The 19,624-nt window shown below is 36.0% G+C and overlaps 1 long non-coding RNA gene across 2 annotated transcripts; it reads right to left on the bottom strand.

Annotated features, from left to right (window-relative positions):
- Positions 1 to 5,406: 5,406 nt before the first annotated feature.
- LOC115300705 lies at positions 5,407 to 19,037 on the bottom strand. 2 transcript variants are annotated; one of them, XR_003912791.1, is made up of 4 exons: positions 18,899 to 19,037; positions 18,602 to 18,663; positions 17,802 to 17,966; positions 5,407 to 5,642 (listed from the first exon to the last, which is right to left on the bottom strand). It is a non-coding gene; the product is annotated as an uncharacterized LOC115300705 (long non-coding RNA). The 2 variants fall into 2 exon arrangements; XR_003912790.1 differs by lacking the exon at positions 5,407 to 5,642 and having other exon boundaries at positions 17,725 to 17,966.
- Between the last annotated feature and the right edge of the window lie 587 nt (positions 19,038 to 19,624).

Below are 19,624 nucleotides of genomic sequence, written 5' to 3'. Positions count from 1 at the left end.
GAAAGCTCCCTTTGGGTGCTACATGGATAACAGATTTGAGTTATTGGTGTTTCAGAGACCAGTTTTTAAGTCTATTGCTATAATCAAGGCAATAATTTGTTAGGCCCTGAACTGAGGTAATGTGGCAAAAACCCAGAGCAGTGGAACACAAGTCATATTTGTTATCTTGCCGCCTGAGCACACTTCTGTAAGCTCTGTATCCAAATAAATGCAGAACAGGGAATATACAGCAGTTTTTCCCCCCAAAAGTTATAAACAGTTAAAATAGGGGCGGATAATAAAGTATGACATTTTAATACCCATTGTGGAGAACCCAGCTTCAGAACACGGGGGAGGTACCATGTTACACTGACACAATGACAGAAAGAACATAGCTTTAGGTGATGAAATTACACTTATTAAACAGAGACACTATTTTAGGCACCATATTCCACTTGACAGGGAGCCAAAAACAGATGGTGCATTGCAATTTACTGGACTACAGTTTTCCAAAAGTGTGTCAACTTGGAACTTGGAATCCTTCAATTTGCCAAATGCTGACAACTCATCCTGCTTATTCCACTGCGTATTAATATGCAACCACGTCAGTTGTTTAGATTTTAATTATAGAAGAAATACAAACATATGGTAAAAAAAATTTTAAAGAAATCACACACTAGGGAAGAGTATGAATTTAAAAAAGGAAACATTGCCTTCCCTACTCCTACTTTCTTATTCTTTAGCTATCACTATAGTTAAGAATATCTTGTAGATTCTTTCACATTTCAATGAATATAAAATGTTCATACATATATATGTGTTAGGTGGACATCCTCGTACATCTTTGCTTATTTGGATGGAAGCTAACTCTCAGAAGTAGAATTACTGTGTCTAAGACTCTGTTCACTAAATTTTAATAGTTCTCCCAAAATATTGCACAAACTCCTCTCCTATCCACAGTTATTAATTCATTAATTAACTAATGCCATTTTATTACATACGTAGTAGTGGTATTTCTTTGTGATTTAGTTTGTATTTCTCTAATGTGATGTTGTGCATCTTATGACATGCTTGTATGCCATCCATACATCTTCTTTGGTGAAATGCTGTCCAGATCTTTTGCTCATTTGTTATTGGGTCAGTGGTTTTCTCTCCTCTCCTCTCCTCTCCTCTCCTCTCCTCTCCTCTCCTCTCCTATCCTCTCTTCCCTTCCTTTCCCTTCCCTTCCCTTCCCTTCTCCTTTATTTTCAAGTTTTGTTTAAATTCCAGTTAGATAACATATGGTGTAACATTAGTTTCAGGAATACGACTCAGTGATTCATTACTCAACCTATAGTGCTCATCACAACAAATGCTCTTCGCTCATTTAGCCCATTCCACACCCACCTCCATCAACCCTGTTTGTTTTCTACAGTTAAGAGTCTCTTATGGCTTGCTTCCCTCTCTGTTTTTCCCCTGTGTTCATCTTTTTTGTTTCTTAAATTCCACATATGAGTGAAATCATATGGTATTTGTCTTTCTCTGACTGACTTATTTCACTTAGCATAATACATTCTAGCTCCATCCATGCCATTGCAAATGGCAAGATTATATTTTTTATGATGTCTGGGTAATATTCTATTGTATGTATGTATGTATATATATATATCTCACATCTTTATCCATTCATCAGTTGATAGACATTTGGGCTCTTTCTGTAATTTGGCTATTGTTAATAGTGCTGCTATAAACACTGGGGTGCATGTGCCCCTTTGAATCAGTATTTTTGTATCCTTTGGCTAAATACCTAGTAGTGCAATTGCTGGGTCATAGAGTAGATCTATTTCTAATTTTTTGAGGAACCTTTACACTGTTTTCCAGAGTAGTTGCACTAGTTTCATTCCCTCCAACAGTGTAAAAAGGACTCCCTTTCTCCACATCCTCGCCAACAGCTGTTGTTTCTTTTTAGCCATTCTGACAGGTGTGAGATATCACTGTAGCTTTCCTTTTAGCCATTCTGACAGGTGATAGCTCACTGTAGCTTTGATTTGTTTCTCTGATGGTTCGTTTTTTTTTTTTATTGGGTTCTGATAGTTCTTCATAAATTCAGTACAGAACATTTTTTCTTACATGTTTTACAAATATTGTCTCATATTCTGTGGTTTATATTTTTATTATTCTAAAAGTATGAGTTGTGGAACAGAAATTTTTAGATTTTGATAATTTCTAATTAATCAATTTTTTAATGCATTAGGTTATTGGTATTATATCTAAGAAATCATTGCCTTACCCAAAGTCACAATGATTTTTCTCTATATGCTTTCTTGAAGCTTCATAGATTTAGGTTTTACTTTTAGGTCTATTGTGCATAATTTTAGCATAAGATACCAAATAGTAAGATATGGGCAAAGACTCTGTGGTGTGTGTGTGTGTGTGTGTGTGTGTGTGTGTGTGTGTGTGTGTGTTGCCTATAGACATCTAATTATTCCAGAACCATTTTTTTGAGAAATCTAATTTCTTCCCCTTTATAAAAAGTCATTGACCACATGTTTATCAACAAGCTTATTTCTAGACTCTGTTATAAAGGCATAATCTCATTTTATAGCATTTTGCTATATTGTGCTTCACAAATATTGTATTGTTATAAACTATAGGTTTGTGAAAACCTGTGTCAATCAAGTCTATTGACATCAGTTTTTCCAACAGCATTTGCTCACTTCATATCTCTGTCACATTTTGGTAATTCTCACAATGTTTCAAACTTTTTCATTATTATTATAATTTTTCTGGTGATACGTGATCACTGATTACAACTTGCTGAAAGCTCAGATGATGGTTACCATTTATTAGCAATAAAGGATTTAAAAAATTTTTAACATTCATTTATTTTTGAGAGAGAGAGAGCACACAAGCACGGGTAGGTCAGAGAGAGAGGGAAACACAGAATCCGAAGCAGGCTCCAGGCCGTGAGCTGTCAGTACAGAGCCTGATGCAGGGCTCAAACTCATGAACCATGAGATCATGACCTGAGCCAAAGTTGGTCACATAACTGACTGAATCACCCAGGTGCCCCATTCATTTTAAAATTAATATATGTACACTGGTTTTTTAAAAACATAATGTTATTGAACACTTAATAGTCTACTATATAGTATAAACAGCTTTTATATGCATTCAGAAACCAAAAAAAATATTTGACTCTTTAGTGCCATATTAGCTTTATTGTGGTGGTCTGAAATCAAACCCACATGTCCAAGATATGCTTTTATTTGTTTGTTCTTTGTGTCTATCATTTCACCAATACCACACTATCTTGACTAATAATTAGTTTTCAGTAGGTTTTTAAAAGAGATAGTGAGAATCCTCCAAATATATTATTTTTTTTCAGAACTACTTCAGATGTTCTAGTTCCTTTTACTTTCCCTATGAATATTGGATATTGTCTTTGTGTTTAATGTATAGATTCATTTTCAAAAATGTCTTCCAATACATGAGTTTATTATAGCTACATGCATTTGCCTTCATTGGTTTCTACTTAATTATTTAATTAACTATTAATTAAATGAATGTTTTGTAGTTTTCAGCATACAGATACTGTGCATATTTTGTTAGATACCACTTCCATACTTCCATGTTTTGGGGTGGTATTGTAAGTGGTCCTTTTAAAATTTCAATTTCCAGTTGTTCATTGCTAGTAGGTATATATATATATATATATATATACACATATATATATACACATACACATATATATATGTATATACATACATACATACATACACACACACACTCACACACACACACATGTAATTGATTTTTGAAGATGGCCTTGTATCCTATGACCATGCTAAACTCACTTACTTGTTCTAGAATCTTAATTTTAAATTACAGATTCCTTGGCATTGTGTATATAGATAATTAGGTTATCTGTGAAAAGTGACACCTTTATATCTTCCTTTCCAACCCCTATGCCTTTCCTTTCTTTTTCTTGCCTCATTGCACTGACTAGAACCTCCAGAGGTGGTGCACTTGGGACTCTGCCTTAGGAACAAAGCATGCAATCTTTTAGTATTGTGTGTTGCTAAGCTGTAGCTTTTTCATAGATGTCCTCTATCAGGTTGAATTAGTCCCTTTCTATTCCTAATTTGCTGAGCATTTTTATCATGAATGGATATTGGATTTTGTTGAATGATGTTTTTTACATTTAATGAAACCATCATGTCTTTTTCTTCTTTATTCAATTGATATGATGGACTACATTGTGACTGTTAAACCAGGCACACAAACTTGCTATAAATCTTAGTTGCTCATGATTTATTCTTTTTACATTTAAGGCGGATTTCTTATGAACAGTATATAGTTAAGCCTTAATTTTCTAAATATAGTCTTTAATTGTCTTTTCTAATACATGTGTTTAGATCATTTACATTTAGTGCAATTAATGAGATTGTTAAATTTTGCTCTATCATTTAAAAATTTTTGTTCCACTATTCCAACTTTAATACCTATGCATTATTTCAATATTTTTTAGTATACCATTTTCTTTATTTTTTGGACGTATTTTTTAGTTTTATTCTTTTTAATGGTTATTCCAGGGATTATAATATGCATATATAACCTTTTGCAGCTTCCTTAGAGTTCATATTTTCACATCAAGTAAAAGCAGAAGACTCATAATCATGTTTTCATTATATTCCCTCCACTTATGTTATAGTTCCCCTATGTAGCCCAACAACACACATAGAAGATGCCACCATACATAAATAAATATATATATGTATATATATAAAATAAAAAGAAGATGCCACCATACAGTGTTGTAAGTTTTGTTTTCAATAGAGTTATGTATTTTATTTTGCTATTTTATTTTATACTATTTTAGGAAGAAAGAAAGTGCAAGGAGGAAAGGGAGAGGGAGAAGAGAGGGAGAATGGAGCCTAACATGGACCTTATTATATTATTATCATATTACATATTTTATATATTATTTATGTTATATTATATATTACATTATACATAACATTATGTTATATTAGCTTCAAGTATATGATGTGATTCAACAATTTTATATATTATTCATTGCTTACCATGATTAGTCACCATCTATCACCATATAATGTTATTACAATATTATTGACTATATTCCCTATGCTGTACTTTTCATCTCCATGACTCACTTATTTTATAACTAGAAATTTGTACCTTTTAATCTTTTTCATCTGTTTCACCCACTACTCCACCCACCTCCCCTCTGGTAACCACCAGTTTATTATCTGTATTTTAGAGTATGGGTTTTGTTTGTTTGTTTATTTGTTTGTTTGACAAGCAACATATAATTTCACCTATATTTGGAATATAAAAACAAAAAAACCAAAAAAGCCCAAAAATAGTCTATATTTATCCAAACACCCACAATTTCTGAAGCTCTTCTTTTATTCCTTTCAAATATTCCTTTTATCCTGAAGTATGTCCTTTAAATTTCCCTATAAAGAAATTCTGCTGGTGAAAAATTGTCTTAATTTTTTTCAACTGAGAATCCATTTACTTTTCCTTCATTTCTGAGAGATTCCTTTGTTGGTATAAAATTCTGAGTTGAGTCCTTTTCTTACAATTCTTTAAGCAATTATGTTCCACTGTTTTCTGGCTTGTGTGTTTTCTTTTTTCTTTTACTCTGCTTGATTGAACTATAATTGACAAAATAGCATTGTATGAGTTTGAGGTGTACAATATCATAATTGGATACACATATGTATTATGAAATAATTACCACTTTAAGATTTCTGAGCATATCCATCACCTCACATAGTTACTGTGTGGTGTGTGTGTGTGTGTGTTGAGAATTTTAAAATTGACTCTCTTAGTAACTTTCAAGTACACAAAATGGTATTATTAATTAGTCACAAGGTTGTACATTGGAATCCCAGCACTTACGCATCTTATAACTTTTGGGCCCTTTCACCATTACCCCTATACTCCTGTCCCTACCAAACACCAATATACTCTGTTTATCTGCATTTGGATATTTGTTTGTTTGATTTTAGACTCTATATGTAAGTGAAATCATATGGTAGTTGTCTTTCTGACTTATTTCACTTAGATCCTCCAGGTCCATCCATGTTGTCCCAAGTGGCAGAATTTCCTTCCTTTTTATGGCTGCATACTATTCCACCATCTCACACACCCACACCCACACACCCACACCCCCCCCCCCCCACACACACATACACACACACACTTGTTTATCCATCAGTAACCTAATAAGGTCTGAATGTTTCCTGATGAGGAATATGTGGTAATTTGTACCACTGTTACTCTGTATATCTTCTTTTTTCTCCAGTTGTTTGCATAATTTTTCTTTATATTTGCTTTTGGGAAATTTGATTGTGTGTTTGGGCATGATTTTCTTTAACTTTATCTCATTTGAGGTTCACTGAACTTCTGGAATCTGTAACTTTATGAATATCACCACTTTGGGTAAGTTCTTAGACATTATGAATATAATTCTTTTCTTTGCCAATATCTTTAACATTATCTTGTTTTGCTAACATTCCAGTGATGTAAATGTTAGACAAATGTATCATTAATTTTTCCATATACATAGCACAAAGTTCATTAAGTTTGCTGATTCTTTCTTCAGTCTTCTCTATTCTGTTTTTGAGGCCATCCAGTGAATGTTTTATTACAAATACTGTATTTTTAAGTTTTTAAATTATCATTTGCTTCTCTTTTACTTTTTATTTCTCTGCTGAAAACTGCTTTCCATATATTTCAATTGTATATCTTTATCTCATTGACATAGCTACATTTGCTGCTTTAAAGTCTTTAAGTATTATATTGATCTGTTTCAGCCATGTTCAAATTCCTGGGAAATGTCAATATTTTCATTTTAACCATCCATCAATCCAGATAAGGTCCAATACTAGGTTCTGTCCTGTTTTCTTTGATTTCTGGTTCCAATTTTAGATTTATTTCAAACATTTTGTTTCACTGCTTTGGGTCTATTCTGCACATGTGTCACTAATGGGGTCATTTAAGACTTAGGTGATGATTGTGGCACCTGGGTGGCTCAGTGATTTAAGTGTCCAATTCTTGATTTTGGCCCAGGTCATGATCTCATGGTCATGGGATGAAGCGCCATGTCAGGCTCTGTACTGGTTATGGAGCCTGCTTAAGATTCTCTCTCTCCCTCTGCCCCTCTTCCTGACTAATTTTCTCTCTCTCTCTCTCTCTCTCTCTCTCTCTCTCTCTCTCTCTCTTTAAAAATTAAAAACGACAACAAAAAAAGATTTAGGTGATGATTTAAATTTTTTATTTACTTTTTTAAAGTTTTATTTATTTTTGAGACAGAGAGACACAGAGTTGTGAGCAGGGAAAGGGCAGAGAGGGAGAGGGCTACACAGGATCTGAAGCAGGCTGCAGATTCTGAGCTGTCAGGACAGACTCCAATGTGGGGCTCGAACTCACCAACTGTGAGATCATGACTTAAGCTGAAGCGGACACTTAACTGACTAAGCCACCCAGAGACCCTGGTGATGATTTAAGTCTTAGTTTGTTTTCCCAGCCTTTGATATGCTGATTTGGGTATGTCCTGCACATTCTGTAGATCAGGAATGTGTGGGCTTATACCCAGAATTAAGGAATCCTCTTCAGTTTTTTCTACCATTGGATTTCCCACTTTGGCCTGAAAAGGTAACTTTTCTGGTTCCCTGGCCAGAAAAATTTTAAGTACTCTTGCCATTGCTGCAACAACAGCTCCATTGTAGGTGCCTACTCTTGGGGCAAGGCTACAGGGGAAAAAAAGTAACTAAACACACACACACACACACACACACACACACACACACACACACAGAGACTACTTCTACCATCTTAAGATCACAAGAGACACTTTTCATGATTCCTCTAGATAAAATGGTGGAGTTTTTATCAGAGTTTTAAACTTCTTAGCCGAGGCAGGATTCCAGAGGGGGAATCCGTACTCACTTAAAATCCATGAGAACAAAATGGTATGGGAACTTCATCCCCCTATAGTTTGCTAGTCAAAGTTTAAGTCCTTTCCACATTCCACCCGCTTTTGTTTACATAATTGATAGAGTCCTCAGGTAGTTACTTATTGTATTTTGTCCAGACACTTTAGTTGTAATTATAGGAAATGAGAGACCAGAAAAAGCTCAATTTCAGTAGGAACTGGAAACTGTTTTGTTGTAATTTTATTTCTTCTTTTAAATTATAAGTGAAGCCTTCTGTGATTGTTGTTAGTAAAATTCTTATTCATGTGTTTTCTTCCATTCATTTTTTTGATGTTTGAAATCAAATATCTTCATTTATAGCACAGTAATATAAAAATGTTTCCCCAATTATTCCAATAACTTACATTAAAAGTATGACAGTTTGTATAATTTTTCCCTGGCAAGATTTTTTTTTGGAATGTATGTTTATTTTATTTGTAGATACAGTCAGTCCAGGTTACATGATGATTTTTCTTAAGTGAGAGAAATAATTTGTAAGAGAAAAAGTCATTGGTTTTGAATACTGTATTTTGTCCCTGTTTGGTTGTTTGTGGCTGCCAAATCTACAAAAGTACAAAACTTAAATAAAAAAAAAACCCAACTCTAGTTGAAATCTTGAAGACATACAATCTTCCAGAAATTTCCCTGTGTTTTCCCTTAAGTTAGACAAGTGAGAGGAAGTGGGTTTGCTGCTCTGGAACCAGGAGTAACAGTGGTGGAGGTTAAGTCTGACGTTTGGAGCATTTTGATTCTTATCAATTGTGTAGAGCGAAGTGGAAGTAAATTACATCGATTTCAAGGGCATTCGTTTCCTGAACTCTCTGGAGTCTTGGGTGATTTTAGTAGTGGAATTCTGATGCTCTCCAATACCAACAAAGGCAAAAAACATACAAACCATAGCTATGATGGGAGAAATCTCAACCACAATGGAATTTTTTTCTTTTTTTTTTTTTTTGGCCTGGCAAGATTTTTTATTTAAAAAATGTTTTAATAGATTATTTTTAGAGCAGTTTTAGGTTTAAAGCAAAACAAAAAAGAAGGTAGAGAGTTCTCATATACTCTCTTCCTCCCCCCATATTGATAGTCTCCTCCACTATGAACATCCTGTACAGAGGTACATTCATTACAATCAACAAAACTACGTTGACACATTCTTATCATTCAGACTCTATAGTTTACATTAGGTCACACTCTTGGTGTTGTACACTCTATGGGTATGGACAATTGCGTAATGACCATTAGTATTGTATGGAGTAGTTTCAATACCTTAAAAATCCCTGTGCTCTGCCTATCCATTCCTCCATCTTGCTTTCTATTAACTTTTAATGGTGGTCTTTATATATCATTTTCCAATAAACCCACTTAATAAAGTGTTTTATTCCTTTTATTCTTGTAACTGATTTCTCTTTGACTCTACAATTATATAAGCATATCATTTGTAAATAATGATAATTTTGCCACATACTTCCAATATTTTCATGTCACTTATTTCTCTTATGAAATTGTTTTGACAAGAACATTCAGAAAAAGAAGTAAACAATAATGGTGAAAAATTTCATCCCTGCTGTATTTCTGTCTCAAAACGGAGAAATTTTAGGAGAGGAAAATTTAGGCAAAGGACTAATTATTAAAAGCGTAAGCAGGTATTTGGCAAAACTTAAGGGAAGATGGCCTGCCTTGGGCTAATAAAAGTGGGAGGCTTAGTCTTCCAGGCCAGAAGTGCTACACGGAGTGCAGTGCAGTAATCGACCCCATGGGGAGTGTGGTAGGGAGAAGACCTCCTAGGCAGGAGGCAGTATCAAGATCTTACTTTCTTTCCAATTAAACATTACAGAAAGTTAAACAGAATAATGTAATGTACTCACCACCCACAATGAACAACTGTTTACATTTTAACATGATTTATTCAGATTGAACAAAAATCCCATTACAGATATCTTTTCAATCTTCCTCTCTTTTTTCTTCCTTTCCCAGACCTGATTCTTCCCTTCCTCTCCAGAAGTATTCATTATTATTCATTTTTGTGTATTTAAACTTTTTACATAGATGTAGATACCGAACAAAACCTGTGGATAAGCAGTTTTTTGGAACATGGAAGAAATAAGATTTCTGAACACTGCTTGTTATTGTTTTAAGTGATCTCAATTAAACATTATTTTAATAATTATGTCATTAGGGGCAGCAACATGAGGATAGAAGTAACCAGAAGTCAGAGATACATATGGTTACGCTAACCTCTGTCACCAGCTGAAGGGGGGATGTTGGGCAAGTCACTTGACTTATGTTCTCTGAACTTCATTTTCTTTACTTTTAATGTATTGGTAAAACATTTCAGGCTTTGTGAGCTATACAATCTCTATATCAACTACTCAGCTCTGTTATTGTAGTACAAAATCACCCATAAATATGAAAATAAACAAGAATGGCTGCATTCTAACATTTTGCTTATGAACATTGAAATTTGAATTTCTATAATTTTCACATGCCAGGAAATATTATTTTTCTTTCTATTTATTTCAACCATTAGAAAGGTAAAATCCTTTTTTTTAGATCTGGACAAAAATAGGTAGTTGGCCAAAATTGCTTTATGGGTCATAGTTTGCTGAATCTGTGCTCCCAGAAGCTTAGCAATTGTTAATGCTTTTTCATATTTTATGTGCAAACCACTTGAATGTAAGATATAACATTTTTAAATTTTCTCTCTCAATTTTACTTTATTTTTTTCTTATAGTTTATTGTCAAGTTGGTTTCCATATATCACACAGTGCTCATCCCAACAAGTGTTCTCCTTCATGCCCATCACCCGCCTTCCCCTCTTCCCCACCCCCATCGACCCTCAGTATTCAAGAGTCTCTCATGGTTTGCCTCCCTCTCCCCAATTATTTTTCCCATTCCCCTCCCCCATGGTCTCCTGTTAAGTTTCTCCTGTTACACTTGAGTGAAAACATATGGCATCTGTCCTTCTCTGACTGACTTAGTTCACTTAGCATGACACCCTCGAGTTCCATCCACATTGCTATAAATGACCAGATTTCATTCTTTCTCATTGCCATGTAGTATTCCATTGTATATATAAACCACATCTTCTTGATCTATTTATCAGTTGATGGACGTTTAGGCTCTTTCCATGATTTGACTATTGTTGAAAGTGCTGCTATGAACATTGGGGTACATGTGCTCCTATGCATCAGCACTTCTGTATCCCTTGGGTAGATCCCCAGTAGTGCTATTGCTGGGTCATAAGGGAGTTCTATTGCTAGTTTTCTGAGGAACTTCCATACTGTTTTCGAGAGCGGCTGTACCAGGTTAAATTCCCACCAACAGTGTAGGAGGGTGTCCATTTTTCTACATCCTCACCAGCATCCAGAGTTTCCCGATTTGTTCATTTTAGCCACTCTGACTGGTGTGAGGTGCTATCTCAGTGTGGTTTTGATTTGTATTTCCCTGATATGAGTGATCCTGAGCATCGTTTCATGCATCTGTTGGCAGTTTGGATGTCCTTTTTGGAGAAGTGTCTGTTCATGTCTTCTGCCCATTTCTTCACTGGATTATTTGCTTTTTGGGTGTGGGGTTTGGTGAGTTCCTTGTAGATTTTGGATACTAGCCCTTTATCTGATATGTCATTTGCGATTATCTTTTCCCATTTTGTCAGTTGCCTATTAGTTTTGTTGATTGTTTCCTTTGCAGTGCAGAAGCTTTTTATCTTGATGAGGTCCCAATAATTCATTTTTGTTCTTGATTCCCTTGCCTTTGGGTATGTATCAAGTATGAAATTGCTGCGGTTGAAGTCAAGGAGGTTGTTTCCTACTTTCTCCTCAAGGGTTTTAATGGTTTCCTGTCTCACATTCAGGTCCTTCAGCCATTTTGAGTTTATTTTTGTGTATGGTGTAAGAAAGTGATTTAATTTCATTTATTTGCATGTTGCTGTCCAGTTCTCCCTGTACCACTTGCTAAAGAGACTGTCTTTATTACATTGGATACTCTTTCCTGCTCTGTTAGAGATTCATTGGCCATATATTTGTCGGTCCATATCTGGGTTCTCTATTCTACTCCATTGGTCTATGTGTCTGTTTTTATGCCAATATCATACTGTCCTGATGATCAACTACAGCTTTGTAGTAGAGGCTAAATTCTGGGAGTGTGATGCCTTCCGTTTTGGTTTTCTTCTTCAATATTACTTTGGCTATTCAGGGTCTTTTGCGGTTCTATACAAATTTTAGAATAGTTTGTTCTAGCTTTGAGAGGAATGCTGGTGCAACTTTGATAGGGATTGCATTGAATGTGAAGATTGCATTGGGTACATTTTAACAATATTTATTCTCCAGATCCATGAGCACGGAATGTTTTTCCATGTCTTTGTGTCTTCTTCAATCGCCTTTATAAGTTTTCTATAGTTTTCATCATGCAGATCTTTTGTATCTTGATTAAGTTTATTCCTAGGTATTTTACAGTTTTTCATGCAATTGTGAATGGAATCAGTTTCTCGATTTCTCTTTCTGTTGCTTCATTATAGGTATATAAAAATGCAACAGATCTGAACACTGATTTTGTACCCTGCAACTTGGCTGAATTCGTGGATCAGTTCTAGTAGGCTTCTGGTGGAGTCTGTTGGGTTTTCCATTTAGAGTATCATGTCATCTGAGAAAAGAGAAAGTTTGACTTTCTCTTTGCCAATTATGATGCCTTTATTTCCTTTTTTGTCTGATTGCTGATGTTAGGACTTCTAACACTATGTTAAACAACAGTGGTGAGAGTTGACATCCCTGTCGTGTGTCTGATCTCAGGGGGAAGGAAAGCTCTGTTTTTCCCCATTGAGGATATGACATCCTCATGTCTAAATAATTCAGGACATAACATTTCTTTAAGTCTAAATACTTCAGTACATGTCTTATAAGAATAAAGATGTTTTCCTACCTATTATGCTAGCATTACCATAGCTAATGCTAATTCTTGAATATTATCTAATTTTTGAGCCATATTGTATTTGACTTACTGTTCCCAATGTGTCTTCTAGTCCTTTTTATTCCTAATAAGTAATCATCCAAAGTTTACTCATTACATTGCATTTTAATGAGTCTCTAGTCTCTTTTAATCTAGAATAGTTCATGCTTTTCCCTCATGTCTTTAGTTTTGAAAATTCTGAAAGTATCTTTACTGTGTCCAACATTTTGGATTTGTAGATTATTGTTCCTTGTTGGTTATTTTATGTCTCTCTATTCATCATGTTTTCTTTGCACTGACAGATCTAGGTGATTTTTTTTAATTCAGGGTAAACTTTTGGCAAGAATGCTTCATAGATGCTGTTGTGCACTTCACATTCATTAGGATGCAAATAACACCTGTTGTCCCAGGTGGTGACTAGCAGATTCTCCATCATGAAGATACATTGTTCATTTGCAATCAGCAAGGACTCTCTGCAGGGACTCTTTGGCATCTTCAAATATCTTGTTTTTCAACTGCCATTCCTTTAATGGCTTGAGTATTCTGTGATCCTCATCTGAATCAGTCATTACATTGAAAAATTGTTTATTTTTTAATTGCTTTATTAATTAAAGGGTTATTTAGTTCAAAGGAATGTACAGGAATCACCACTACTGGGTAACTTTATTTCTAAAATAGTTCCATGTGAGACAGCTGTCCTAGTCTTACCTATTGAGGGTATCTGTGCTGGGACTCAAGGTGGTAAAAGGTAGAGGTAGAACGAGAAGCCATGCCCACAGATTGGTTTTATAAAAGATTTGAGGCATTTGTAATCTTGAGGAGAATTTCAATCTCCACCTTCCTTCTGCTGCAAAATTAAGCCTGGCTAGAACATTCCCATGGCATGTAGGTCTTCCTATGCTTAGGCTCCCAGTCCTATTGAACGGAATATCCTTGGTGTTTATTATATTCAGATTAAATATAAATTTCAGGGGAGCTGGAGGAGGGGTGGCATGTCAAAATGTATGCTGTGGACCCTATGTTTCACCAAACATGGCCTCATCACCATTTCTTCTTTACTTAAAATAGTAAGGTTATTATTAGGTACAATAGCTAATACCTTGTTCTTTAAAAAATGCTTTTTTTGTTGTTGTTGTTTGGCATTGCATTTAATTTGATGGTGTTCACGTATAAAAGATAGAGAAGATTTATTTTTTGGAGAATCAAGCATCTAAGTGTAGAAAAAGAATTCTAGAAAGACTTTTGGTTTCAGAACACTATAGAGTAGAAACACTTCTACCTATGTATCATAATAAGAACAGCTAAAATACCACCTCTGGACATTGTATATATAACAAATATAAGACTCAGAAAGGAGGAGAGGAAAAGGCAGACTGCTAGGGATCTCAGAACTGTGAAAGGTCATATTCCTGTGTTCCTTCAGTTTTCTTTTTGCCTCATATATGCTGGACTGCATTGTGGAGACGTTAGTGACCCTCTATGTCAATGAACACAGACAAGAAAATTTTGAAGAAAAGCTTGCTTGCCTTTAAAGGATCAGGAAAGGGGTAGCCTAGAAAGTCAGTGAATTTTAGACAAAACCCCAGTCAAACATCACAGGAAAACCACAACCCCACCCCAGTATCAGCTCCCTCATGGGGAGCCTGACCCCCTCACACACACCCAGCAGTCATGAGGTACCAGTCTTGGGGTTTTATATTGGATTCTTATTACGAAAAATGTAATAATGGGGAAACAGAGGGAAGAATACTCAGGACTTCTCTGTGCTATTTTTGCAACTTTCTGTGGATTAATCAATTAATTAAATTTTCAATTGATATATAATTGACATACAATGTTATAATAGTTTCAGGTGTACAGTATAGTGATTTGACAATTCTATGCATTACCCAATGCTCATCACTGTAAGTATAGTTAACCATCTGTCATCATACAGTTATCACAGTATTATTGACTATATTCCCCAGGTTGTGCTTACAATCTCCATGACTTATTTATTTTTATAACTGGAAGTTTGTGCCTCTTTATACCCTTTATATATTTTGCCCATCCCCCACACCCCTCCCCTCTGGCAACCACTAGTTTATTCTTTACATTTATGAGTCAGTTTTTTTCATTTCAAAATGAAAAGTTAAATTAAAAAGGTCAAGTGTTGGATGAGTATTTTCTTTTTTCATCTGGGTGCTGTCTAGTCCCTTCTGTGTACCTTGACCAGGTTCAGTGTCTTATAGCAAAACAGAACAAATTGCTTGCTATTTAATTCTGGTACAATGTCCCTAAATAGTAGGTTTGAAGGACCACCCTTTAGAACTGGGAAAACTTAGGGTGCCTGGGTGGCTCAGTTGACTAAGCGTTCAACTTCGGCACAGGTCATGATCTCACAGTCTGTAGGTTCAAGTCCCATGTCCGGCTCTGTGCTGACAGCTCAGAGCCTGGAGCCTGCATCTCCTTCTTTCCCTGCCCCTTCTCCACTCATACTCTGTCTCCGTCTCTCTGTCAAAAGTAAATAAACATTTTTAAGAAAGAACTGGGAAAATTCAATTTAAATGAAAGATTCAGGGGAAAATTTGGTGATCCTATGGAAAATTAGGTTATGTTTATACACAAAAGCATACAAAAGAGAAGGCTATCAAGGGCAAACATAGGAAGCCGTGGAAACACTTTTATAACAAAATTCCACTCATTTCAAGAAAAATTAATATATTTCCCCTTATTCATTTCAATATAATTTAATATAAAATTTAAGTAAGAACGAGTACTGCTGAGAGGGATATTAAACAAAAGGAGCTCTGGGGTGCCTGGGCGGCTCAATTGGTTAAGCGTCCAACTTTGGCTCAGGTCATGATCTTACAGCTTGTGGGTTCAAGACCCACATCGGGCTCTGTGTTGATAGCTCAGTCTGGAGTCTGCTTTGGATCTGTGTGTGTGTCTCTCTCTAACTCTTCCCTTCTCATGCTCTCTCTCTCAAAAACAAAATAAAAAAGAAAACAAAACATAAAAACAGAGAGAGCTCTGCTTTAAACCTACAGAAAATATTTAGTTAGCACCTACATACTATTCTAGGATACATCAGCAACCAAAATAGGTAAGGTTCCTGTGCCCTTGGGAATTGGGAATGTCACATCTAGGGTGCAGCCTGGAACCTTCTAGAACCAAAGTAATATGACAATGTTGGATGGAAAGCCAGGGTTTCTACCCTGAAACTGAACAAAACATAACAACCATGAATACCTATGAAGGCTATAACGTGGACAGTGAATTCAATTTGTCTTTCCTAATTAGAATTATGGGAAATGGCAAGGAAATTTTCTAGCCACCAGAACTATTAATAGAGAAACAGACTGCCTTAAGAACTGGTTGTCACCCTTTCGTTACACATTTTTGAGCAAGAGAGGAATCACATTTTGTAAAGTGTGGTTCAGAAGGATATGTAATGAGTGAAAGCAGGATATGAAGGAATTGTCACAATTCTGGGTGAATAGTGCAGCATTGAGCACACACTCCCAGAGCACAGCCAGTGTCTCAGACCCTTTTGACTTTTCCTGTCAGGGCTGTCAGGTATAACACAGAAGGCAGTTCATTTTGACTCTTGGATCAATAGCAAACAATTTTTTTAGTATATATAAATCCCATTGACTATTTGCCTGGTGATTGTACTTGCTCAATCTGGCAACCTTACTTGCATTCCACTGTTATCTCAGATTCTTTGTTCTTTTGTTTCTATAGCTAGCACCTGCAGCTCCTCAGGAGGAAAATAAAAAGACCAGAGGGTTGCTGGAGCCCATTTGCCCTAATTACAGAGAGCTAAGCATGCTAGAGAATTGACTTCCTCCCAGAGCAGTCTTAGCCAACCACCAAATGGTACAGAAGACATGACAGCCCAGGCCTCTCATCTTGTGTGGAGATAGGTCTGAAGTGTAACTCATGTACCAGAGCTCCACAAAGGACCAGGTTCAGGCTGGGGCTTTGATTAAAGCTGCACCTTTGTTTGGTTCCTTCCTCTTTGGCTTCCACAATTCCTTACAGGATTCCTGTGGAAGCAATTACTTAATAAATGGTGGGCATATGATCCTAACATTAGGTACACTTCTGGGGAACTCAGCAAATCCTGAAATAAGAGGTGTGAATATACCTTTGGCCTTGAATAGTTTGTCCCCATGGTAAAATATGTTGCCTAAATAGATATGAATGCTAGAAATTCCTTCCTCAAATTATTGTTTGTTGTTAGTAGAAATGTCTTTGAGTAAAACCCGAGAATACAACAGTGTTGTCTATTAAAAAAGTCTTTGATAATTAAAAGTATTATATCCACGAAAAGAGCCAAGAGTCTTAAACACATCATCTATTGAAGAGCAGGGCCTAGCCTTTCCTCCCTTGCAAGGGCTCACACACAGACTGTCCACCCAAATAACATTGGAGGCTCTGACTGGGGAAACCTAGCCTCTCTTCTAGAGACCCCTAAATTTAGCATATCCCAAAACTTGGAAGTATGCAATCAGAGATTTGTGGATGAGGGGGTCAGTGAAACACCAAAGATCCTCATCGAGTAATTATCTTTGTAAAATTATCTTCTTGTGGTATATAACATACTTTAACTCTTTGCTTATTCTCATCTCATCACAAAATGGGTTCCAGGAAACTTTGACAATCTGTCCCTCACACCTACCCTCAACCCCTTACTGATGCTTAACTGGGCTTGCATAGGTAGGAAAAAAATTAGATCTAGAAAAATGTAGCATCCCTAGGATACATGAGTAAATTACTGAGTTTTCATCTATTGAATACCAACAAAATGCCAAATACAATATTATTTAGTGTATGCGATTTTGTTTCTTATTCTTGTTTTCATTTTGGACAATGGAAAATAAAGACTTCAGGAAATAAAGAACTTACCCAAGTTCATTTAACATGTAACCCATGCACAAAATTGTGCACCTAAAAAAGGAAATCACAGAAGTGTGCTCTAAAATAAAAGAATAGCTCTTCAGTTCCCACTGATGGTCCCAGTTTCACTTTCCATGATTTATTTGTTGTATGAAAGCTTGCATGTAGTCAGTACTGCAGAGGAAATAAGAGAAGTATAAGACTGTCAGGAATATAAGACTTCTGAAGATAAAACAGAGCAAAAAGATAACACAGTCTCCCTGCTTTGGATGTAAAGAGAATTGTCCCCATACAAGTAAAAGTGGGCTTGTTTTTGGATAAACATGTTTGCTACTTCAGCAAAGACATCATCAAGCATGAACTGGAATGAAACACCCTCTATGCTCTGAGATTGCACAGTTCTGACATACTGTCTGAGATGAGGTTACCTTTTAATATCCAGCAGTGTAGTGAGACACACCCATGTAGTATCCCAACAAATGTCTTGCTCAAGTGTTATAGAAATTTGTTTACCCTTCAATTTTCTTTATTTTTTGCTTTCCACTCTAAGATTGCACCAAGCAGATGACTGACCTACTTTTGCTACAGTGTTTGATTTGTTTTTAATTATAGCATTACAGTGCCCTAATCACTGGCATCATCCCCAGGATGTTGGGTTTTTTCTTAATGTTATTGTTACTCAGATTACATAGCTTGGTGTCAGTGTGAAGCCTACTAATGATCTAGGGATGGTGATAGTGGTCTTAGGGATGCGATAGAAGTCAGTGAGAGCACGTTTTCAAGATTTCTCCAGTGGCTGCTGGGCTCACCTCATTGTGGAAAGCTGCCCATTGGCATGGCCCTGGGAAACCTGAGTTGCCCTGATAATGTCCTGGAAAAAGAAGGATTCTTTTAGAAGACCCAGCAGAGTAAGCCATTTGAGTTCTACAGAATAGAATAGAGTTTTCAGAGTGAAATCCCAGAAAAAAACTGTTTTCTAGATGTCTTGTTTTATTTCTTTCCCTTCCCTTCCCATCTTCCTATTCTTAATCCCTCTCTTAGTTTAGAGAGCTGTAATAAATATGCCATCGACCAGCCGGTTTAAACAATGAACATGTATTTCTCACAGTTTCAGAGGCTGTGAAAGGCAGGATCAAGGTGCTGGGAGGTCTGGTGTCTGGTGAGGTCCTCTCCCTGGTTAGCAGACAGCAAGCCTGTTTTTGTAACCTCATATGGCAGAGAGCAGTGAAAGAGTAAGGAAGCTCTCTTCTGTCTTGTCTTATTAGATCACTCATGCCGTCATGAGTGTTCCATCTTTATGACCTAATTGCTTCCCACAGGCTCTATCTCTAAATGGCATCAAATTGAGGATTAGAATTTCAATATATGAATTTTGAGAGAACAGAAATATTCATTTCATAACAGTCTCAAAAATTCAAAACATCTATTGAGTAACCTGTATAGAGTTGCTAGAAATAATAATAATAGGTAGATTTATGGATACTATATGCAAGTATTAATTCCTTTTACCTTCCCATCAATCCCAAGAGGTAGGGACTTTTATCATCCCTGTTTTTAAGATAAGAAGCCTCCCTCAGACACAGGATACATAAACTTCTGCATTGCTGGGTTGAATTCCAATTCAGGTGATCTGTAACCCCTCCAGTGAACTCTTCTCATGCCAGGATGCATTAGTGTAAAGAGACATGTCAGGGGAAGCTCCATCCTCATGAGGCTCAGGGGAGACTGGAGTCTAACATAACAAAGCTTTACCACTCATTGGGAAACCAGCCTCAAGTTAATTAAATTGATAGTATAGAAAAAATGGTGGAAATGAATGCTTTTTATTGTTC

This window comes from Suricata suricatta, chromosome 9 (assembly GCF_006229205.1).
Source record: "Suricata suricatta isolate VVHF042 chromosome 9, meerkat_22Aug2017_6uvM2_HiC, whole genome shotgun sequence".
NCBI lineage: Eukaryota > Metazoa > Chordata > Mammalia > Carnivora > Herpestidae > Suricata > Suricata suricatta.
This window is presented reverse-complemented; position numbering and strand designations above follow the sequence as displayed.